The sequence below is a fragment of the Spermophilus citellus genome, assembly GCF_964194105.1.
Source record: "Spermophilus citellus genome assembly, chromosome: X".
In the NCBI taxonomy this organism is placed as follows: domain Eukaryota; kingdom Metazoa; phylum Chordata; class Mammalia; order Rodentia; family Sciuridae; genus Spermophilus; species Spermophilus citellus.
This window is the reverse complement of record NC_138190.1, coordinates 147,683,428-147,691,630: the sequence shown is the minus strand read 5'-3', so window position 1 is coordinate 147,691,630 and position 8,203 is coordinate 147,683,428. Positions and strand designations below refer to the sequence as shown.

Here is an 8,203-nt window from a genome sequence, read left to right as displayed (position 1 = left end):
ATTTTGAGTCAAGGTCTTGCTAAGTTGCTTAGAATCTCACTAAGTTGCTGAGGATAGACTCAAACTTGTGAACCTCCTGCCTCAGCCTCCCAAGGTACTAGGATTACAAGCTTGCACCACCTCCAACACCATTACAGTGGGAATCAAATTTCAACATGAGGATAAGGGAACCAGATCACATCCAAAACATAGCAGCAACCCAAGCTTGCTATAACAATGTTGTGATTTTTTTCCTCATTAAAAAATCTTTATTTTAATTCCATTATGGTCATAGAACATACCGTGTATAATTTCAATCCTTTTAAATTAGTTGACACATGTTCTATGGTCCTGAATATATATAGTCCACCATGATGAAGAGTGCATATGCACCTGAAAAGAATGTGTATTGTGTTGCTGTTGTTCTTGTTGCTATTGAGTGAAGTGTTCTACAAAGTGTGAATTAGTTGAGTTGATTGATGGTGCTGGACATGGTGGCATGCAGCTATAATCCCAAAGACTCAGAAGCCTGACGTAGGAGAATCACAAGTTCAAGGCCAGCCTCAGCAACTTAGTGATACCCTTTCTCAAAAAATAAAAATGTATCCCAGTCATATAGCACCCATGGGTTCAATATTCAGTACCAGGAAAAAAAAAGTTGAATGATGGTGTTGCTCAAATCATCTGCATCTTTATTTTCTGTCTACTTGTCTCATCAGTTAGAGAAAAGTGTTGACAATTCATTAGGACATTATGAGCAAATGTTTCAGGAAGAATTCAATCCCTCTGGCTACTGCGTGGAGACTAGACTGTGGGGATGAGCACAAAAGAAGCAGGGTGATCAATGAGGAGCCTGTCATAATAACTTGTGCAAGTATTGATGGTGGCTTAGATCAGACCTGTGGTAGTATTCAGGGCATTATGAACTGGTTGACTATGCATATATTTTGAAGATAGAACAAATAGGATTGAGAAATTGGGAGTTGAGACAATACCAAGGATTTTGGCCTGAGCAACTGGAAGGATGGAGTGATCTCAGATGTGATGGAAAAGATAATAATGTAAAGCATGTTTGGGTGAGTGGAAATAAAAGCAGATCATGTTTTGAGAGATTGCATGAATATTTTATTTATTTATTTATTTATTTGTTTTGTTTGTTTATTAGAGTTGTAGTTAGATACAATACCTTTATTTCACTTATTCATTTTTATGTGGTGCTGAGGATCAAACCCAGGGTCTCACATGTGCGAGGCGAGCACTCTACCATTGAGCCACAGCCCCAGCCCCTGAATGAATATTTTCACTGAAAAAAAATAAGACACACAAACAAGTTGCCTAAAAGCATTTTTTTTTGGTACTGGGAGTAAATCCAGGAGCACTTAACCACTGAGTGACATCCCAAGCTTGTTTTTGTATTTCATTTAGAGACAGGGTCTCACTGAGTTATGTAGGGCCTCACTAAATTGCTGAGGCTAGCTTTAAACACATGATCCTCCTTGCCTCAGCCTCCTGAGCCACTGGCATTACAGGCATGCACCACCATGCCTGGCTGAACATCCAATGTTGATGGAGATGTCTCTCAATCTCAGGGTCTGCTCTTAGCACAGCAGAGTCCACTAATGCTACTAGAGTTAAAATGTATCCCCATGACATACACTGTAATGACCTATGGGGCATTTTGCATTTTAGAGGGAGTCTCTTGGGATAATCTCAATTTCATGTTGTCATCAGCTCTTTGTTCACCAGGTTTTTATCTGACAATGGCAGTATGTTTTCCAAATACTATGTACCCTGGGTGGTGCAGCTTAGGATAAGTGAGTAGGGAACAAGGACCCTCCAGTGATATTCTGCTAACATCACTCCTTACTTTCAACCACTCCTGGCAAGGCTCATGTCTTAGGGATTATATATTTATATGCAACTAAAATACTAAGAAAATATTCCAAAATCTTGACAGTAGTTAAAGCTGAATGATAGGACCCAATTGACTATTTTTCTTCTATTTCCTAAATTGTTTTCAATTACCTTGTACTGCTAGAATAACTGAATCTCAGAACCTCCCTTAAAACCTGAGAACAATGGCAAGAATATTTGGAGGTTCTGGATCTTAAAAGAAACAAAGACACTGGAATAGCATCTCAGATTTATTTTCTGGAGTAACAAACATTTGATTACAAAACAAAACAAATAGATCCTAAAGCCTAGGAGCCAAATTTAAAAATAAAAATAGGCCCCCCCAAAGCAAAGTAGGATATCCTACAGTATTTACTGTAGGAATCATCAGCCAAGGGAAGGACTTACTGCCTAAAATGGTGCTCAAGGTAAAGCTTAGTCCTATTCTCCCTGCTGAGGCTTAGTGAAAACTGGGGGCACGAAGCGCTGCAGGATCCACACCACCAAGGAAAGCCAGTCAAGACAGAAGGAAATGAAAGTTTGGAGTTGGCCAGGATCTTCAGCAGTTAATCATCTAAAAGGGAAAGAGAATATCAAGTAAGGGGGCAGGAGGGGCACTTTCCTTGTTTTGCCTCCTCACACAGGTGCAGAGCACCCCCCTTATTCAGACTTCATTATAGTGCTCCCTTGGACTAAGACTAGCCCTGGCCACTTGCTGTCATCTTCTACCAAGCCCTTTGTATAACTGACACAGCAAAGATGGGGCCATTCACATTGAGCTTCTTCTGAACTGGCCCTCAGAGATCAGCATGTGCGTCCACAGGCTATGGGAAAGGCTGGCAGTGTGCAGGTACAGATACTGGTTAAGACATCACCCACACTATTGATTTTACCTGTGCTCAAGGTGTTCGTCTCACTCTGAGACTTGCCTCTGTTGTCTGCCACCTCCCACCCGATACCCTTAGGCTACCCTGGACAGCATCATCCATTGTCCCCTGACTCCCTTTGGGCTGGTTTTCCCCATCACTTCCCCCATCCTTCTGCCCAGGCCATGCCCTGCCCAAACTCTACAGTTACAGTTCTTTCCTGCTCCTCTCTCAGTCGTCACCTGCCTGAGGAAAACCCCTCCAACTATCCCTGGTCTGTCCCCTAGCTGCCCAGACCACTGGGAGGATCCTGAAATAGGATACAACTGAAACAATCAGTTACCTGGACCTCCAGCGGCTGGCGCAGCATCTCCACCAGGCCCTGGCGCGTGTGGAAGGACACCAACTGCAGCATCTGCCTCTCCTGCGACACCAGGGCCTCCAGGGTCACCTGGGCCACCAGGGTCACCAGGGTCATCAGGATCACCAGGATTCTCGGGACCTCCTGGGCCACCAGGACCTCCTAGGCCACCAGGACCTCCAGGGACACCAGGACCACCAGGACCAGCAGGACCTCCAGGATCTTCAGGACCCTCAGGACCCTCAGGACCCCCAGGACCGCCAGGGCCAACCGGCCCGACCTGGCCGGCGGCACCACCAGCTGCAACCACTGCAACCACTGCGACACCTGCACCTTCGTCTGCTGCCTGCATGGCTCCTCCTTCATCAGCCTCAGGGAGCCCAAATACTCCCGCCTTTTCCACCGGAAGCTGTGTGACCTACTACTCCCAACACGAAGCTCCGTTTCTTAGTGCAATGTAATGCGGGATATCCAGAGCGCCTGCGCAAACACACCCGCTGGCAAGGCCTCCTGTCCTGTAATTGGTTCGCACCAACATGACCCGGAAGAACCCCTATATTTTCTAACCAATGATCACTCCCTCATAAAGCTCCACCCTCTAGAATAGGAGGCGGGGCATATCTAGTGCGACTGCGCAAACAGATCCCCATAGGCTGCTTCTGAAAAGTGGGCACTACCTGAAGTCTCAGACACTAGTAGGCCGTATAATTAATGGATTTCCCAGTGTTGCTATGTACAGCCTACGTACAGCCAGTTCCCCAGTCCACATGCCCAAACACTAACCCCTGAGACTGTTTAGCATATGACTGGTTCCCTTCAATCCCACTCCACCCCAAGCACGCCAGGGAGTCCTAGAAGATGCCTGATGCCCCTGCTGACTGGTCCCATGTCTCTCTGTTATGTGAGGGAGGCAGGCTTCTCTAGGCCAAACTGGTCCTGTCTCCCACATGTGATCCAGTCCTGGGGACACATGGCCAGGGATGCAAAGCAGCCACTCCTGGGTTCTACCTGTCCCCATCCTCAGGGAGCACCTAGGCAAGTTCTTGGAGCTAGGGTGAGCCTTATTCCTTCAGCTAGACTAGGGGCTGTAGGGAGAAGCTACTACCCCTTGGGCACTGGTCTATTTCTGTGTGTGGAAGTGGATCAAGTCAACAGGAAAGGTACAGTTGGAGGTGGGCAGGGTGGGACCAGCATTGCCTCTGAGGCATGTGTCTGCAAAGGACACTATTATATTAGAAGGTAACTGGACCAGGACTAATGTGGGGCAGAAGTAGTTCCTTAAATACAAGGCTGTTGTGTATGTCTGCCCTGCCTTCTTGTCTAGATGTTCAATGACCAAAAAAAAAAAAAAGGTAAAAATGAAAAATCCCCTAAAGTCTTGAAATCTCTGTTCTCTAAAAGTTTTGAGACTGGTAATGGTCAAGATAAATAGCTTAAAGAAAAGACAGCTTTTACCAACAACCTGCTGGACAAAATCCTCATTGTCATCCTTGTCCTCAGACTCATCATTTCTGCATCTGTATATTCATCATCTTTTCTTTTCTTGTTTTTTTCAGCCATAACAGTTCCATTATTTTTACATCACTTTTCTGTTGGCTGCTTATAGGACAACATTGTTCTAGGTTTTTCTCCATCTCTATCTCTCATTGGCTCATTGTTCCCAGTTTCTGTGTAGCATCTCAATGGAGAGGGAAGGATGCTGTCCTGGGCTATAGTGTGGTGCTCAGAACAAAGGAAATGGTCAAGAGCTATTGAAATCAGTGCTATAGTGGGGAATATTCATTGCTGAAGACAAAGATAAAAGGGGCTCCCAATTGCAGAGGATCAAGCATGGATCTTGATTTGTAATTAGCATTCTTCTCTAAAGAAAACACAACTCGGGGGATAGTAGGAGATAGGAATGGTAGCAGAATACAACAGTCACTAATATGCCATTATGTAAAAATGTGAGTGTGTAACAGATGTGATTCTGCAATCTGTATTTGGGGTAAAAATGGGAGTTCAAAACCCAATTGAGTCAAATGTATGAAAGATGATATATCATATATATCATGAGCTCTGTAATGTTTTGAACAATCAATAAAAAAAATAAAAAGACTTAAAACATAAAAAAAAAAAGAAAACACAACTCATTAGACAAATGACCAATTCCAGAGTAAGGCAAAAAAAGTACAAGATGAACTGGAATATCTGTCCCAGAAGAATAAGGAAGTGTTCTACAATCAACAGGGACACATTTAGTAGGACTAAGGGGGAAAAAAGAGAGAGAACACAAATCAAACAGAGGCACATTACTAATGACCTTATATAAATAGCAAGTATGCATGGAAACCAGGAACCATATATGATTTCCTTTATTTCCCTAACCTTCTGTACTTCTGAGTCAATCAAGAATTAGGAGCAAGGGCTGGGGTTGTGGCTCAATGGTAGATCACTTGCCTAGCACACTGGGTTTGATCCTTAGCACCACATAAAAATGAAATAAAGATATTTTGTCCACCTACAACTAAAAAATAAATATTAGAAAAAGGAATTAGGAGCAAGCCAGACTTAGTGGCATATGTTAACTCATGGTGCCTGTGAATGTGAGTTTATTTGGAATTTGGGTTTTTGTAAGCATCATCAGGTTAAGATGAGGTCATACTGAAGTAGGATGGACCCTAAATGCAATACAACTGATACCCTTGTTTTTTAAAAGAAGGAAAAAGGCAGAGAGAGAGAAGAAGTCCATATGAAGATGAATGCAAACATGGAGTGATATGTCTATCAGACAAGAATTCCAAGGATGGCCAGCAACCACCCGAAACAAGAAGAAAGTCATGCAACAACTTCCCTACAACTTTCAGAGAAAGCATGACATGGTGACACCTTAATATCAGGCTTCTGGCCTGCTGTACTATAAGAGAATAAATTTCTATTCTTTTAAGCCACCCAGTTTCTGACACTTTGTAGCAACAGCCCTAGAAAACTTATGCATCTTCCAAGTTTCCAGTTTAACACTTCAGCTCCACTTGACACCTTAAGCTCTGATTTCTCAATCCCCTAACAGCCAGCCTCAGCACCTACCTGCACATATAAGAGAAAATGTATGGGCACTACAGCTGTAACAGGCATAGGGCCACAGGGCTGGTCTTAGGGAGCTTACCTGGAAGTAGAAGAAGGACTATTAAGAAAGGAGAAGGAGATGTGGGGTGGAGGACAAGAGAAGGGAGAAGGGAGTGGGAATCGAGGTGTGATGTGTGCATGTATGGAAAGGGCACAGTAAAATCATTAATTTGTACAATTAGCATGTTGATTACAATAAAACTAAGTATATAAAATACAAAAAAGTATCTTATTGATTGTATTAAAAATAAAACATTTTACCTGGGCATGATGGAGCACACCTGTAATCCCAGCAACTCAGGAGGCTGAGACAGGAGAATCACAAGTTCAAAGCCAGCTTCAGCAATTTAGCAAGGCCCAAAGCAACCTAACGAGACCCTGTCTCAAAATAAAAAAATAAAAAGGGCTAGGATTGTGCTCAATGGATATGGTAAAGATACTGGGGATGTAGTAAAGTGTTCCTGGGTTCTAATCCCTAGTACCAAAATAAAATATTTTGTTTCATCCATAATACAGAAAAAGAAGGTATATCTGATATATACAGAAGAACATCAATATTTCTTTATTATAACTGGTTTTATCCCCACATCCTAAAGATAATTTATAACATTATGTCTACATTAAACTCACCTCACAGCTTGTATGCTATTCTCAGTACCATTCACTTGCCTTATCTCACCTCATGATCATTGCCACCACATTCAAGAGTATTTCATGCCTCCTAATCTTGCACCAAAGATAGTTTAGTAATAAATGATGTTTAAGTAATACTGGCACAATTTTTAAAAAAATCTTCACATAATGGCTACACTCCACTTTTTTACAAAAAAAAAAGGTATAAAATCTGTGACAATTACACAGTGAGATATGGCAGATTATCATATTTATGGTAAGTATCAGTAGCTCCCTGTTCATAAATACGAATAGCTCTCTTGGAATAAAGTAGTATGCCTATTAAGTTAATCTATGTACATACAGTTATACTGATTTAGTTTAAGTAAGACAAAAACAAAAGGAAATAAAACTAAAAACCAAGCTGCCTACAAGTGTGATATAGGAATATAGGGAACTTTATCTATTAAAAAAAAATGGTACTGGGAATTTAACCCAGGAGTGCTTAACCACTGAGCCACATCCCCAACTTCTTCTATGTTTTTGTTTTGAGATTGGGTCTTGCTAAGTCCTTGGGGTCCCACTAAGTTGCTGAGGCTGGTCTTGAAATTTGCAATCCTCCTGAGTTGCTAGGATTACAGGCGTGTACCATCGTGCCTGACTATAAGATGTTTTATAAGTATTAAGAACCCTGGCAGGGCTGAGGATGTAGCTCAGTGGTAGAGCACTTGCCTAGCATTTGCAAGGCCCTGGGTTCAATCCCCAGCACTGAAAAAAAAAAAAAACCTTGGCAGACACAATTCTCAATTATTCTCAATTTTGTCATTCTGTTATCAAACATTTTTTAATTTTTTGGTAATAGATGGACACAGTATCTTTATTTTATTTATTTATATGTGGTGCTAAGGATGGAACCCAGTGCCCCACACATGCCAGGCAAGTGTTCTACCACCGAGCCACAACCCTAGCCCTGTTATCAAACATATTAATAAAATAGACTCTAAAAAAGCAAATCTTGCCAGGCATGGTGTCATGCACTTGTGATCCAAGCAGCTCAAGAAACTGAAGCAGGAAGATCACAAGTTCCAGGCAAGCCTCAGCAACTGATTGAGACCCAGTATCAAAATAAAAAATAAAAATAAAAAAGGGCTGGGGATGTGACTCAGTGGTTCAATCCCTGGTACAAAAATAAATAAATAAATAAAAACTTTCTTGCACAGGACACTACCACACTCAATGGAGGATCATTCTCTCACACTGTCCCAAATCCCTCCAGAGTGTAACTGCCCTCACTTGAGGCCCTTGGGCTCAAGGGTGCCCAGGAGCGAAAGATGGAAGCAGAAGGGACAAGTAGGGAAGCTGGCAGAAAGATCCATTATTATTTTTG

At 42.3% G+C, this 8,203-nt stretch overlaps 1 long non-coding RNA gene across 1 annotated transcript; it reads right to left on the bottom strand.

Annotated features, from left to right (window-relative positions):
• Window positions 1–2,110: 2,110 nt before the first annotated feature.
• On the bottom strand, window positions 2,111–5,125 carry LOC308639698. The gene is made up of 2 exons (XR_014020100.1): window positions 3,082–5,125; window positions 2,111–2,446 (listed from the first exon to the last, which is right to left on the bottom strand). It is a non-coding gene; the product is annotated as an uncharacterized lncRNA (long non-coding RNA).
• Window positions 5,126–8,203: the final 3,078 nt, after the last annotated feature.